This window comes from Dipteris shenzhenensis, chromosome 20 (genome assembly GCF_047967505.1).
Source record: "Dipteris shenzhenensis isolate YYH24624 ecotype China chromosome 20, Dip_SZ_1.0, whole genome shotgun sequence".
Classification (NCBI taxonomy): Eukaryota; Viridiplantae; Streptophyta; class Polypodiopsida; order Gleicheniales; family Dipteridaceae; genus Dipteris; species Dipteris shenzhenensis.
The window spans coordinates 44,334,157-44,349,727 of NC_141615.1; positions in this window are offsets into that span (position 1 = coordinate 44,334,157).

A 15,571-nucleotide genomic window follows, 5' to 3' on the forward strand; every position below is an offset into this window, starting at 1 on the left:
AATCTTAACTTGAAAAAGGGCAAAGCAACAGTTCTTGCCAATGCTCCTGGAAACACAAGATCCACATGTCTGCAGCAAATGCCAAGCTATAATGGCTCACGGTTGATGAGAATGCAGATGAAGAACCCATTTACAATACAAACAATGGCATACCCATTTACAATACAAACAATGGCATTAGGAAGCAGTAGTTGGCAGACCAAGCCGTCCTTAAGTCTGAGAAGCTGTAGTAAATGACCAAGAAAATGAATGCCATCTATCATACCATAACAAATCCTTGGCCAAACGGTCTAGCTTCGCAAGGCATGCGTCACTGAAAGGCATCATAGAGCAGACAAATACCATAGTAGGTAACAGCAAGTGCTTGAGTACAGTTACACGGCCCAGCAGAGATAAATGCTTGTCCCGCCACTTATGGAACTTACAAATAACTTTTTGAAAAAGCCAATCAAAACCGACTGGACATCCTAGATATCGAACCACAGTTTCGGGTGGCACAATTGAGAAGCCATACGAGGAAAGCCATAACGGCATCGGCTCCCTTAAGAGCCATAGGAAAGTTGTTTTAGCAACACTAATCCTAGAATCTGAGAGAATAGCAAACTGATCATAAACTTAAAGAAATTGATTGATATTTTGCTGATCAGCCTCTAAGAAATTGGCATTGTTGTCGGCAAACATCTGGGAAGAAAATGTGGATTGATTCGGTAGAGAAAGACCTTGTATACTACTAGCAACCAAGTGGGTATCAAGTCGGCGAGGCAAGGGTTATGTGACTATGGAAAAAGCCAGAGCGGCAAGGGGGCATCCTTGTTGAACAAAGCGTCGAAGAGCGAATGAGTGATAATTATAGGCCATTTATCGAAATGGTCGTCGAAGCATTGGTAAGCAGCACGGCAGAAGCCCTCTCCAAAACCTAGCTTGGCTATAACTTGCAGCATGAAATGCTAGCTAACCCGATCATAAGCTTTCTCAAGGTCCCATATTGAAGAGCAACAACTGTGTATTCTGAGTAACAGAATAATCAACGGATAAAAGAACATTAAGAATAGCTTCATGAATATTTCACCCATGTAAAAATCCAAACTAGCCAGAGTGCATGGTAGGAGACAAGGTAAATTTAATCCGCAATGCAAGTGCCTTGGCCATAAATTTGTATGCTCCATTGAGCATGGTCAATAGATGCCAAGCAGAGGGCAATAAGTGATTTGGAAACTTTTAAGTGTGGGAGACCCTCAATTAGAAAAATTTGGTTGGCATCTGCTATCTGCTCCGTCTGCACCTCCTTATCTAACACCTCTGCCAAAACTTAGCAGACGCATCAAAACTGTAGTCCGTTTGTGTTGCCTGCTTGATACTCACTACCTGACTTGAGTGTAGCATCAGTAGAGTCTAGGCCATGACTCCTTCTGGCTCCTTAGTCTATGAAGTACGTCCCCCAGTCGAGGAATGTTGGCTTGAGGTACCTACCTGCTCGCTCAAGATAGAATGTTTCAGCCCACTAGTTGTCCATCAGCTCCATTGTCTTGTGGCTGTCTGCGAGGCAGGTTGTTGGGATGCTCTTTGGGCACCTAGAGGAGACGAATGAGTTGTTGGAGTTGCTTGATACCTATCTCGCTTGGCTTGTAACTATGCATTCTCCTTCCATAAGGTCTACCCTTTTGCAATCGCCTACCTTAGGCGCACATTCCCTTGCTCCAGGGCCCTCGACCAGGGCCTTGAGTCGCCTGCTGTTGTTTGCTCTCCATGAGCTACTATTGCAATTTGTGCAGGGAATGTTGCATTTTCATGTTCTTGGCGGCAGTGGATATGACATTTCCCAGAGCTTTGTTTGTGAGGTTTTTCAGGCGTTCCAGCTCACACTGCAGATTGCTGTGGTCTGTTTATAGCTCGGTATGAGCCTATCGCAACTGAGAGTGTGCGTGAACCAATTCCTCGTGAACTTTCCTTTTTCCCTCGAGTTGCTCGTATAGAAACTTACACTCTGTAGCCAGGTTGCCTATAGCTCTGTGCAGGTTGGCCGTCTGTTCTTTAAAGAACCTGGTCACCTCCTCCTGGTACTTAGCTTGTTAAAAAAAAATGCTCCGATACTTGGGGAGGGATACAATGGTTCGGTAAGTAGTTCAGAGACTACGCTGCATAGACCATGTTCAATCTTAACACCTGCCACTGACTTTTCGTGGCAGCTTGGTCTTGATGTTCATCCTTAATGAGCAATGGGTCATGAGGAAATGGCTCCATGGATCCAAGGCTCTGAAGGGGTGTAGGGAGTGGCGGCAAAGTAAGAGGGGCGAGTGATGAGCCAGCCCCCTGTTGCTCGGCTCTGTGCAAGGGCTTAGCTTTGCTCGTCCGGACTTGCTCTTTTGGTGGTTCCTGGCGCACCGTTTCCCCACCTTCATCCATTCCCTTTACTTGTGAGGTGCCCCGTTGGCTGTTCCCCTCCGATTTCTCCTGTTCTTTGGGGGTGCCCTCCTCGCCATTTTCCCCTTGTTTATCTTGCTCAGAGGTGCCCTCTCACTGTTGTTCTCCTACAACTTCTTCTCTCCATCCTATTCCTCAGTGGCTTGCTCATCTTGCTCCTCCTCCTGTTGCAGTTGGTACTTGTCCTGGTTATCATGATCCTCATCTTCTTCCCATGCCTCTCCCTCCTGTTCATCTTGCTGCTCCCTATCCTACTCCTCCTATTCAACTTGTTTATCCTCCTGCCCACCTGCTCCTGATGGACCCGCTACACCAGACGTTAACACTTTCGGCCAAGATACTCACCCAGACATTAGGTGGTGGTAAAGCAAGCATAGGCGGGGACCGAGCTTACAATGCGTTTGACCCCTACTGCTCGGAGCTAGTTTTTGAATGCCTTCTCAAAAATCATAAACCAGTCGACAGACCTCCACCACAGTGACTTTTCGGGCCACGTACTAGTGAGATATGTACCCCACACTCTTTTTAAGTCCGATGAACTTGGACAAGAACCTACATTTGGTCTTCAATCCTTCATTCCCCGCCTTGTTGATGAGATATCCCTGAGATGACAAATAGTTGCCTACTTCAAAGAATGCATCGCAGCATTTGATATCCACCAACTTCTCAAGATTTGAGTGCTTCAAGAGCTCATATGTGATCCGGGCGTGTGTTTTGTTGATGACGAGGCTGTGGTCATTCTCATTGTAGGAGTCTAGGATCTATTCCACTAACTCCTCATCATAGACATCCTTCCAGGGCAACACAGTCGAGCAAACTTCAGAAGCCAGTTTGACGCCAAGATGCCTATCAAAACATCACTAAAAAAATCTTCAATTGTGTGCGAAGGGAGACACAAGAGCTGCACTTCCTCTTTTGTCGAACTTGATACTTTGCCATCTCCATCACAACAAAAAGAACGAGGCTAGATATGGGGAAAGAAGACTTTGGGGGAAGCTAAAGGCGAAGAACAGATTGGTTTAAAGGGGACAGGGAGCTCAAAGAGGCTGACGAAAATGTGAAAATTATAGCAATGGAGTGTACACAAATGGTTGTTGAAGGCGATGACGATGAAGTATACTTAGTGTGCAAATGAATCTGAATAGTAGAGTTCCTGACCAAATGTGGAATCTGCAACTGTAGTTCCTGTCAAATTAATGGTTGCATGAACCTGCCTTGGTTTATGCAACCACTTTGAGGCCGAAGGCCATTCGAAAGGGTGTAAGATTTGTAGTCGCCTTATAAGCAGTACGAGAAGCCCACAAAGCAGAGTGCAGCTTGGTATCCCATTCACCTTTAGCAGACTGTATTGTCTTAGTGAGAATGAGTTTCAATGTCTTGTTAGGTGACTCGGCTTCACCATTATCACGAGCATAGTAAGTAGTGGAAACCGTATGCATGATCTTGATTTCCTTTTTAAGCAAATGCATCACATTATATACCTTGATCACTAACAAGTTGCAGAGGACATCCATACCTATATATGATATTTTCATATATAAACATAGCTGTGCTCCGCCGAGCTAAGTTGTCTCAGAGTGCCTTAGCTTCTGCCCACTTAGTAGCATAGTCAGTGGTGTGACAAGGATATACTTATTTTGAGTGAACTTCGCTGGTTTGAAAGGACCAACAAAATCAAAACCCCAATTTCGAAAGACTTCCCATGGTCTGGTGGGTTGCAAAGGCATATACTGATTAGCCAACAAACGTCTAGTGCATTGACACACCATTTTGCATACATCTGGTTTAAGCATCTTTGAATAATGTTTTCCACCATAATCCTTTTCGAGCAGTTAGCTCACCTTGAAAGTGTCCTCTTGATGAACTCAAGTGAGCCTCCTACAACACGACAACATGTTCACGGGGTAACACCTAATGGCAAAAGGATTCTGTTTGCACACTGTTGATAGAGCTGCCCACCAATGAGAGTGTATTTCCATGCCTTGAGAGCTAGTTTCTTGTGCTTATCTCAAGGCATATTTTAAGGGAATGTGCCTTTAGACAGGTAATGTACCAACTCAATATATTCATCCTCACAATAATCAATTGCAAGCAAGTCAACATTTGGCAATTCCATGTTAACTCCATGTGTTTGCTTGGGTACCGGTAACCTAGATAGACAATTAGCTCCCACATGGCTCTTGCCTAGTTTACGAATAATTTTGAAGTTGAACTCTTACAGGGCAAAAGCATCCAACGAATAAGCCGTCCTTGAATGGTAGTCTTGTTAATAAGATAAAGTAAGGCTTGATGGTCCACATAGAACACAAATGGATTTTTGGGTACATATTGCCTTAGTTTTTACACACTGAAAACCATCCCCAAAGCTTCTTGCTTGGTGGTGCTATAGTGTGACTTTGGTACATGTTATAAATTTGCTAGCATAATATACTGGAGAGTCCAATCAACCATCCAGTTGAGCTAGAATAATATCCAAAGCATAGACAGAAGTATCCACATGCACATGGAAGATGACCTCCCAACTTGGTTGTCTGAGAATATTCAACTCGGCATTTCATTCAAACTTTTTAACATCCTTTTTTGTCAATCCATACAAGGGTGCTGCAATCTTGGCAAAGTCCTTGATGAACCTGCACTAGAAACTGATAAACCCCACAGAAGAACGTAACTGAGTTAAGTTCTAAGGTTTAGGCATCTGCTGTATGTATTTTATTTTACCTGTCTTGGTTTTGCTCCCATCCTTAGAAATAACATGACCGAGCAGAATACCAACTCGAACATAGAGCACAGTCTTAGCAGGATTCAAAGAGATGCCCGCTTGTCTACATCTCAAAGAACGTTCTCTAGGTATCCTAAGTGATCAATATCCAAGGAATATACACATAAATCATCTAAGTAAATTCCAATGAACTCAGTGAGGTAAACTTTTGAAAGGTTGATGGGGCATTTCTCAATCGAAAAGGCATCACTTTAGTGGCATAGGTAAGCCACTCCGTGATGAAAGTAGTTTTTGATTGATCTTCTAGAGCCACTATAATCTAATTATACCCAATATGGCCATCCATAGATGAGTACATCTCATGTCCTATAACTTGATCCAAAATTCCATCAGTGAAAGGTATGGGAAATGGATCCGAAGCTGTATGGGCATTTAATTCCCGGTAGTCCACACAAACTTAAACTTTGCCATTTTTTTTAGGCACAACCACAATGGAGCCAATCCATTGCGGTCTATGGCATAGATAAATCCAGCTTGTAAGAGTTGATCCAACTTGGATTTGACTTGTTTGGCATAATTGGGATTCATTTTGTACCTTTGCTATCAGATTGGGTTAGCATCTAGCACTAAGGGTATCTTCTGCTGACATAATTCAAGAGGAACTCCCCTTTAATCTCTGTAACTCCATGCAAATACATCCTTATACTTGACAAGTAAATCCTGTGTCAGTTTGAGTTGCTTGGTAGACAGATTCAACACTAACATACCTGGGTGATCTTGTGTTCCTAGATTCAACTCTTGCATAGGTTTTGGAACTGATTGTTTAGTTTTAAGATGCATGATTGTTACTGGTACTTCAAAAATCTCCCTTTCTCCTTCAAGATCTTCCATAAAATTGCTCAAAGAAAGATCGTTCTATTTAGCAATCTGTTCATCTCTCAACTTCTGCTTAATATCTATAGCTACTTGGAAAATGTCTATCACACCAACAGGTAAAATATGCAACTCCATTAACCAGGATTCAACATCTTGTGGAAATGGATCTTTGACTTCCATATTCTTAGGTTGATAACAACTCGGAACCTTCCGAGGGTTGGTCATTATACATACATCCTAACCCTCTATCTTAATATTAATCTCTTCTATACCCCAATCATGGAGTACTTGTGTACTTTTCAGCCAAGTTCTTCCCAATAAGATTGGGTAGGCATGTTGTTCCATAGCAATCACAATGACAAGTTGTTCCATAACAATCAAAATGAAGCTGACTGTATAATAGATGCCGCCTATCAAGATGACCACATCTTGCAGCATACCCTTAGGTCCTTGATGTGCCATACCCACTCAGAATGGCCATGCTTTACATGACTTAAACTTCATCCTTTGGGCAATTTTTTTAGACATTATATTCACTCTTGATCCTGGTTCGCTAACACTTGATGATTTTTTCCATTAAACTAACAACCGGAGTCATCATGAACAAATTTGATGTAGGTCTTGTAGTACTTAGTCTTGCATTTTTCTTCCACATGTCCACCTCTAAAACACTTGGTACACCACTTCTCATTGTTACCTAGCTTACTCAAATGCCAATTCTTTTAAGGCCTTCTTTAGCTCGGTTTTGAGCTTATCCTTCTTAGCTGGAGTCTCCTCAGTGTCACTCTCAGCATCCTTCTTTTTCACTTTTTTTTTGAACCTTCGCTCTTCTCCCAAGGCAACATCTTGGCTCAACAGTTCCTCATAAGTCCTAGTTGGATTGACTATTTCTTGCTTGTGCAACTCTACCTGGGTACATCGTGTGACTGACCAAGATTGCATAGACTTGTCATTTGGAACCATAATCAATTGATTAATAAGAGCTCTCATCCTAAGCACAAAGTCTTGGATGGACTCACCTTTTTTTGCTTTAGTTCACTCAGCTTTGTTCTCACGTCCTCTTCATTAATCTCCTATCGAAACCTTTGCAAGAAAGCTTCTGACATGGCAATTCAATTGGAGAAATACCCAATCAAAAACTATTTAAACCACCTTTGAGCACTTTTAAGTAAGGTACATGGAAAATAATCCATATACTCTTCATCTATTGTTGCACCATTAATGTGGTAGACATGGAGGAAAGTCTGCAAGTGATTGTAAGGATCTTCATCATCTATGCCTTTGAAAATTTGGAACTTTACCTTGATGTTGGAGCTGGACTTGAACTTTTCCATTCCAAAACTTGAGTAGGTAGGTCTACCACTTGGAAGAACTAACTCGCTCGCTCCTCACCTCTCGCCTTCATAATTATGAGGTCACTTTAGACTCTTGACTTGGTTGGTACTGTCTTCAGGCTTTAGGGATACAACTTGACGGATACCCAGTGGCGCTGAGTAGGTTTTGTGTGTTGTGAAAGGAACTGGAGCAAACTACCTTATATGCTCCTCATTCATATCTGATCTACAGTGGTGTCTCTCTCCATCAGAAGCACACCTGTCTTTATTTTAATGATGGAATCTTTGTCCATTAGTCGTAGCCAGTCTTCTGGCTTCATACCTTCTAGACGTACTCCTTTGGGGATGATAGCCAAGTATCATCGAAGATGTTCTTGTCGCTCTCTAAGTTGGTCTTTGCATTCATTTTGTTGTTCTATTGAGGAAATGGCCATCTGTTCAAAATCCAAACCCTCCATAGATGAGTGCTCAAATCCCATTTGCCATGATGGGGCTTCACTTGCCAATCTTTTGGGATGACTCGGCCCGACACCATTGTTCTGACCTTTTAGCTCTGCATAGTAGTCAGCTTTCACCCTTGGGGTAATGTAGCCGAGTCTCTCTTGCCATGCTATTTGCTCCTATTGGACAATTGCTTCCGCCAGCCTCCTTTGGGCATTGAACTCTGCTTCTAAGATTGCTCCACTTCGCATAGTCAGGTGTAGCCATTGCCTCTAGCTCATGCCTCTAGCTCAGATACTCTTCATGTCTAGCTACTTATCTTCTTCCTCTCCAAGCATGTATCAGCCATTGCTTAAGTTAAAAAGTAGTTGATGAGCAACTCGAGTACTTTCTGTGTTCCACACCCTAGTCTTCAAGCACACTACCAGTTGACGCCACTCATTTGGAGTTACTTGAATAGATTTCCTATAATAGCCCACGATTCCCAATAGTTGTTTTGCTTCGTCACAGGTTATCATGAATTCTCCTTTTTCCCACTAGCACTAAGATTACCAAGTAGGTTCTCTAAATCTCCTACCTTGTTAGCTTGTCAACTTGGAATTTACACGACCCTTCCCCAGTAGGATCGCCAAAATGTTGACGGTTGTGAGCTGTCACCCAGTTAACTTATAAGTGCTCGGTCTACTTCCCAACTCGGTGCTGTGGTCAATGAAGATGCTCGCTCTTACAGTCCTAAGGTGAGCATGATTGGGTGCAAAACAAATGTCAACAAATAAAACATTTGGAGGTCGGGGTTAGCTAACAGAGGAGAACCGTATGATGACAAGAGAACACTGAGTTATTACACACTCCACAGTTAGACAATAAAGCATAACAAGTAGTGGAATAACACAGAGTTAAATCCTTGTTTGTTATCAATGGATCACTTCAACTTGATGATACAACCAAGCCGCCTCGAAACCTATGAACTTAGGTCAAAGGAAGAGAACTCAGCACATTGCTCTCCTGTTCTCTTCCTCTCCTACTACAAGTCAATTTCTACCTAAAGAACTGCCTTCTATTTGAGTGTGCACTTGGTGCGCCAATTGCTACTCACCTATTGGTTGACCTGCCATGATCAACTAAACCTCTTGCTGCAAAATGGGTGCTCGACTGCCTCCACCACTCCTTGCTCCTAATCAAGGTTGATGCTCAATGACCATGTACCAGTTAGCCTAACACTCGACTCATGGTCTCGCCTCCCTGTTGCTACTTCCGGTTTGCCATCGGCTGCCACACTTCCACGGGTCACCTAGTAGCTCATCATGGACTTTGAGGTCCTTTTCCTCCCATCTACCTCAACCCCCCCCCCCCCCTCTTTTACCTTTATTAGTTCATAAATGTTTCCCGCCCTTTCAAACTTTATCTGCCTCTTTATCATCCCCCCCCCCCCCTCTTTAATTAGTTTGAAGGATCCCCCTCCTATTAAATCTAAAAGCTCTCTTTATTATTTTCCTATTAACTCTAAATGTTCCTTTCTTATAACTCATTCTCCTTCATCTTATTAAGCTATTAAGTACTTGGATCTGGTTATAACTATTCCTTTCTTAAAGTAATGCTCCTTATTACTTTACTTTTATTTATTTATTCTATTTAATTATTTAGATTCTTCTCTTCCACCCCCTCCCTTTGTATTAAATCCTCTTTTCCTAATTCTCCTTACAATTACACTTCTAATTCATTATTTTACTATTGTTTCTTTCCTGTTAAATGTCCCTTCACATTAAATTTATTTGCATAAGATCACATTAACTCCCCACCTTTTCCCTCCTTCTTACATTCTAATATTTTGTATAGATTTCCCTTTATTTAAGACCCAAATTGTCTCGTTTTTTAATGAATAAACCCACTCTATCTTCTTAATTATTACAGCTTTATAAGTGTGTAGTTAAATGGTAAATTTTATTATGACTCCAATAACAAGGGAGGGGTGTTAATGACACGTCTTCCCAACTAAGCTTAAGTTTGTTCTCACCATATTTTTCTTATTGGTGGAGAATGGTAGGTATGTAGAATCCCCTCTTTAATAAAAGTGAATCTTGCTACGACTTGTCAAAACTCGACCTTTAGTGCATTTTGCAAGCAAAATGTCTACTCTTTGTGGTGTTTTTTAAATATATGAACATCTCATATATTTAAACATTAGTGGTGGTTCATTACGTGCTTAAAACTTTTCGTTTTAATACATCTCATACCATCTTTGCCCACAATCGTAATGTTTTTCATTTTACTGTGAAAAGGGGTGTTGTAAAGTCTTCCACACACACACACACACACATACACACACATTTTTTGTGTGTGAAAGTGCCAACAATGCCGGGCCCCCCTTACACAAGCACACACACACACACACATCCTATTCCTTTCCCCCTTTACATTTACTTTACCCTCCCCCCCCCCTCCCCCCATTTTTTATTTTCCTATTTTATCCCCCGTCCCCCTTTCTTACCTTAGTTTTCCCCTTTATTTCTCTATTTGTCACTAATTTTTTCTCCCCTATTACATTTATTCCTAATTTCTCCAATTTATATTTTCCTCTTTTTTTGAAAAAAACTTCTTATTACAATTGTTCCCTAATTTTCCTAATTCTAAGTATTTTTCTCATCTCCCTGTTTCTCCCTATTTTTCTCCTATTCCCCCCCCCCCTCCCCACCTTTTTTCTCCCTAATTTCCTATTTCTCCCTATTTTTCCTATTTTTTCTCCTTCCCCTAATTTTCCCTTTTTCCCATTTCTTCCCCTATTTCCCTTTCTTCCATTTTTCCCTTCTTTTACTTGGCTCTCCTTTTTGCTTTCTTATTCTTACTAATTTTCTTTCTTCTTAATTTGCTAATTCTTTCCTTTGTCCGTCTTTTCCACCCCCTAATTTTATTGGTTTTTCAAATCTTCTATTTTAAATGTCCTTCATAATATTGACTTCATTAATTTTGTAATCCATTTTTAATTTCCATTATGTATTCCATTTTTAACCCTTTTCTCTCAGTTTCCCATATTCCCCCTTTTCTCTACTTTAATTTAGTTTTCTCTTATTTTCATAAACCCCCCTTATTTTCCTTTTGTAAAATTTTCCTTTTCCCTGAATTTCCCATTTATTTTCTTGTTCAATTTTTTTACTTCTTAATTTTTCTTTTTTCCCTTAACCTTTCCTAATTTTCCTTAATTTATTTATGTTCTCCTTAATTTCTTACTCTTCCCTTTTTTCTAAATTTCCCCTTTATCTCCTTTTGTTGTCTTTTATTATTATTATTTTACTTTGTTCCTTTTATTCTTCCTAATTTACTTTCTTCTTAAATTTTTTAAATTTTCTCTCTTCTATTTTTCTTGTTTTTTCTATCTTCTAAATCTATTGTATCTTTCAAAATTTTCTTCTTTATTTTTTATTTTTATTCCCTTATTTTTCCCTATATTAAATTTCCATTATTACTTTTCTCTCTTATGTTTTCCAAATTTCCTTAAATTTTCTAGTGTTTTTTTTGCTTATTTCTTAATCTCCTTTTTATTATTACTGATGCTACTTAATTTTCTTTTCTTTTATATTTTCTTGATGTTTCTTCCTTTTTATAAAACTAATTTTACTATCCCAAAATTCTCTTGTAATTTTTCTTATTTATCTAATTTTTCTATTTTTCCTTGCCGTTCTGCATTCATGACCCCTGAAATCCTTACATATTTCCCCACCCCTTAGTCTTCCTCTCTCTCTAACTCTAACCTCCTCGACTCCTCGGCTTTCACCCTCCTCTCTTATTTAATTGCCTCGCATCCCTCTCTTATGCACCTCCAGATCCTCTCTTACGCACCTCCAGATCCCTCACCTCTATGCTCTCTTACTTGTTTACTCCCTCTCTCTGTCGTACTCTATTGCACTAACCTCTTCTCCAGAGTCCAACGCTCCTTGTCGCTCCTTGCATTTTGTGCCTTTCCCCATCTTGGTTTCTATACTAGGCTTGATTGTGCTCCTCACAGTTTGTGCCTTAGTCCCTCTACTCCACTGGGCTACCGGCTACCTCAACTCTCTACTTTGACCTCTCGTGAATCATACGCCGACCTCTTGCCTTCTCTGCATAGTCTGACTACGATAGCCATTCCTGATTTTTATGGTGGCAAATCCCCCTTGTGCGCCTCTACTTTTTAGTTCGTTCCTTGAGGCTTGAGCCTCGATTCCCTCTTGACCTTTTCATCGAAATGGACTCTCAGATCATTAATCTCCTTTATGCCCCCCCCCCCCCCCCCCCCCGGACCCCCTTTACTTTTTTATATATCTACCTCTCTTTAATCCCCTCCCCCCATTTATTTTTTTATATCTTCCTCTCCCTTCTCAATAATTTTATCTAACTTCTCCCTTTCGATATATTTATATCTTTTTTACATCTTTTAAACTCCCCCTCCTCAATACATATTTACTTCTAACTCTCACCCCCCCCTCTTCCCCCCCTCTACATATACATACTCTCCCTTCTCTCGCCCCCCCTCCCGCTCTCCTTCCCCCTTTGTCTATCTATTTATTACCCTTTTATCTCCCCTTAGATTTTCCTTTATTCTTTCCTTTTTTATAAAATAAAAATACAAAAATCCCCCTTAAATTTTTTCAATTAAATCTCCCTCTTATAAAACTCCACCCTATATGTTCTTATTATTATTCTTACTACACCTTTCCTTCCCCTCTATTTTTTACCTCACATTGGTTAAACTCACCATGTTTACTTTAAAAGGTTCACCCCGCTCCATAATCTATAAAACCTTTTTTGCCCTCTCCCTTCTCTATCTACTATTAAGAATTTACCCCCTTTATATCTTCTCTTTAACAACTCCCTTTAAATTTCCCTTCATAATCTCCCTCATACAATATTCCACCCTCAATGGTCTCATTACTTTGGTTAATTAATTTTATTACAACCCCCTCTCCCTTCATTTTTTATCAAGTTGATTTACCTCACCACACTCACTTCAAGAGGGTTCACCCCACTCCATGATCTTTTTTTCAATTATAATTCCATATCGAGCTGTTTAAGTTTGTGTGGTTAAGCTTCTATTTTATTCTGACCCCAATAATAAGGGAGGGGTGTTTATGACACCTGTCTTCCCAATCAAAGTTAAGTTGGTTCTCACCATGTTTTCTTGTTGGGATGGTGGCAGGTAGGTAGATTCCCCTCTTCAATAAAAATGATGCTACCAATGACTTATAAAAGCTCGACTTCTCACATTTCCTTTTTTCATAAAAAAATGTTCACCCTCTAGTGATGCTATTTCATTCATAGTGGATTTTCTATTTATTTTAAAGTTTTTCATTAAACATTTCTCATTCCTACTTTAAATTATCTTCTCTTCACTATGGAAAGAGGTGTTGTAATGTCTTCTACACACACACACACACACACACACACACACACACATGCATGCGCGCACGTGCACACACACACACACATGTGTGCGTGTGCACGTGTGCACATGCACACGCACACTGTTATGGATAAATTTGTCTAAGGAAAAATGCATTAATATGTGTGTGTGTTTGTATGTGTGGCAATAGTATAATAAAATATGGTGTGCATAGGGCCCAGGGTTGAGGTGGCAGGGCATGACCATGTGCCACCCTTCCATGTAAGAGGACCCATAAGGTGTGATCCATGGTAGTAATATGATAAAATGTAAGGTGGCATGGCTCCTCCATCTGCCACCCCTCCACCTAGGCTGCATTTAGTGAGATATGGCTCAAAGTCCATGGGAGAAGTAATATAAAATAGGTGGAGATGGATATTATATTGGGTTATTCCCTCCATATAGGATAGGCCCATGTGGGGGAGGTATAGATAGTCCAAGGATGCAAGTTAATTAATGGGGAAAGTGGGATGAGGTGGCAAGATTCCTTGTGCCAACCCTCCACTTTTCCTCCTAGATGTTTGAACGTATTATAAAATTAGGAAGAGACCAAGGGAGTATCATAGACTTGGGATATGGGAGCTGATATATGTGGAAAACTGTGGCCAAGCGTTATCGCACACAATTGAGAGTGCGTAACCGCCTAGCCCACATGGGAGACTCTTCTACACACACCATGCATGTGGGAGGATGCATTTATTGGGAGAGACCCTCTCTCTTAGCTATAAAAGGAGGGGGCTATTGCTTGATGAGACACGCTCATTCTTATAAAGCCACCTAGCTAGTACTTTGATTTCTCCCTTCCCTTCCTTTCAAAATAAAGCATGGTCCTCTTCCCTTGATGTCTCCATCTTTACATTCCTCCTTCCATCATGTACACGCTTCTCTTCCCCCTCTCCCTTTCCCCTTGTGTCATAGTCTCCCTCTTCATTCCCTCCCCTTCTAATTCCTTTTCCCCTCCCATGATAACATTTCGCCCTCACGTTCTTCTTTTCTCTATGGCCCTCGAGCGTTGCCATGCTTAGCCTCTAGCCTCTAGTCCTGATTTCTTTTCCGGCTAATAGAACACACGCACATGCACACACACACAAATCATCCCTTGGGTATCCTTGTAAAGTGTGGGTATATTATGTGATAGCCATGAGGAAGCTTGATCGATGCTCTACATGTTTGATAATGGAATGATAGATAAACCTCTCGGATTATATGTTGACCAACTATGCATGCCCATGGTCATGGGGATCTTTGTGTACATATTTTTCAAAGTATTGATGTTCCATGGAAACATATGATCATATTGACACTCCTTCGAGAAGTATAAGAACCAGAGATTGGTTTGGTGGAAATAGAGGTATCCCTCTTGGAAGAGGAAAGGAAAATCAAACAAATGAATGATGACAAAGAACATGGGGCATATTTGGTCAAAAGCAACTTCCAACAAGAGTAGATGAAGTGCAACTTTTGTGGAAAGCCTGGACATTTTCAGAAAGAGTTCTATACAAAGAAGAAATTTCAGTAGAGGATGTTAAAGCTCTCACTACTTTCACACCCAAGTTAATCTTGACAAGGGTGATGACCCATATATTTTCTAAGTTGTTTGTGTGTGTGGTCAATAAGGGTTCTTTGTCCTGGAATGTCCCCCTTAAATGATTGTTACTCTTATGTTTGAGGTTTCCCATGGTTGGACCCATGAGGATTTCCATACATAGTCATTGTCCAATATCCCAGTTGTAACCAAGAGCCATAACCAGAGTGAGTCACGGGTTGGGGTCATGAGTGTTGTTACTAGGTGTGAACAAACCATGAAGATTCCCATGTACTACTGCTGGGGTGAGGTCATCAATTTGTAGGAGGGTATGAAGGAAAAATTTATGTAATGGGGTGTACCAAGAGGTACAAGGGTTGTGTGACCAAGTTTGGTGGTACAAGGTGTGATTGAGAGATTTGTGGGCTTGATTGAGAGATCAGTGGAGTGATTTGTCGATCTAGAGATGCTCTCCTTTGGGGCACATGCATTGTATCAGTTGCCCTTATAAGGGCCTCTCCTCTCTTGAATAAAGTACTCTATTTTCTTCAGTTGTTTATTCTTTCTTGTTGCTCCATCATGTGGCACAAGATGTCTGGCCATCTCAATTTCAAAAGCCTTGTATCTCTCAAAAAGACAAACATGGTATAGGGACTTCCACAGTATTACTTTCAAAAAGATGTATGTGAGGCTTGTTGTATAGGGTTCAACCTCTATACAATCTCTTGGCATTATGTACAACACACCTTATGGGTCCTCTTATGTGGAAGGGTGGCACAGGATGATTACTCATGAAACACTTGGATCTACTTCTTGAAATAAAGTTTTAATGCATTCAACAC